The following is a 1,570-nucleotide window of genomic DNA, read 5'->3' as shown; positions in this document are numbered from 1 at the left end:
GAAGGAAAAGGTAACTGCGGCAAAATGTACAACAGCCCCGCAAGGCAGTCAGACAAAAAAATGACTACGTCCGGAGTGGCTACAGCCCAGGTGTACGACCGAGGAATCGTCCGAGGGATCGCAACACGGAAGCGCACGGCGAGTAGGAGGCCAGTCGCACCAACCCAACCCCCTGAGAGGGATGATAGGAATTAGGCCCCCCCGACATTCAGCTGTTCACCGCCGGTGCAAGGGGTCGCCAATGGCAGACTACAGTATGCTCAAGAGCGGAAAGGATGAGAATCGACATGCTGTTCGCCGTAGAGAGCTCTCTGGCCTGTTGCTTCGAACCCTTGCGGAGGTACCTCTCTCTTTAGAGGAGGTTGGGAATTTTCCTAAGTGTGGAACTCACTCCAGAAAAGCAACCAAAAAGAATGCACACGTCGTCCAAAGGGGGGGGAGACAAAGGGGGTTGGATGTGTACAGGTGTACAGAAATAGACGTGTGGAAAATAACAGCGTGCAAAAGAGAATAGGCGGGGTCGAATGGTCGAGATGGGGCCAAGCTGTATGAGAACCGGAGCACGGGAGGTTTTGATTTGGTAGAGTGGAAACCTTGTGGGAGGGAGAGATGGAGTGCACTCTGGATGCGGACAGGTCCTCGATGTGGTGGAGCAGTGGGCAGGGCGTTGGGGGTGACGAAGAGGCACCGTGCCACAGGTAGGAGGGATGTTAACGCACATGGTAATGCCAATGGATGTTGCTGACGGAAGCGCTCCCCAGAGGTGTGGGGTGCGGGGAGTGAGGTTTTTTGGCGTGGCAGTGGATGCTGTAGTTTAGTTTACCGTCCGGTACTGCGGCGAAGGCAAGGGAAGGCAATAAGGGTGCGTGTGGGCCAAGGATGGGGGGAATGGACGTCATTGTTGTGGTTTTGGAGGACACGTGTGAAGAGAACGAGAGGGATGGAGGGGTGAGAACAAGACGTGGTCTGCGAGAGATGAAGTGGGAGTTGTAGCGTTGTTCGCTCGACGGCACTTTACAGTGATGGCGCGGGAAAGGGATAACGGGCGATGCTCGAGGCAACGTGGCGGCGTGGATCATAGTCTTGTGACTGCATCCAGAGAGACAAAAAACGGCAACAACTTGGCGTCGGTGATTGGGTAGTGTGCCTGTCTAGCGCGTAGAAATACCGCACACCCCAACTTGATGACTGGGCGACCGCAGCAGTACAGCAGTGCACATACACTCGCTCCCCCCGTTGGACCGCCGTCGCGCCCCACACACCCCATCCTTACACCTTGCATCTCACGTGCACCACCGCGACGGGTCCACTGCCGGTCCGCCCTTCCTCCTCCGGGACCATTCTCCTCATCGCTCTCAAGCACTGAGGCTCCCCCTCCCGCTTGCACATGCCCTCTTTTCTACCCCCCCCCCCCCCCCCCCCCCCCCCTTCAGGAAAACTGGCATATGGTCTGCAATTTAATTTCGCAAATCGATTGCGTACTATAAGTGATTTTGCACAAACAGCATGCTGTGGCTTTTAAGGAAACGAAAGATCAGGTTGTAGTTCCTTTCACAGTGCTCCAAAGACA

This window comes from Chondrus crispus, genomic scaffold (genome assembly GCF_000350225.1).
Source record: "Chondrus crispus Stackhouse genomic scaffold, scaffold_178, whole genome shotgun sequence".
In the NCBI taxonomy this organism is placed as follows: Eukaryota; Rhodophyta; class Florideophyceae; order Gigartinales; family Gigartinaceae; genus Chondrus; species Chondrus crispus.
The sequence above is the reverse complement of the archived record's forward strand: the minus strand, read 5'-3'. Positions refer to the sequence as shown.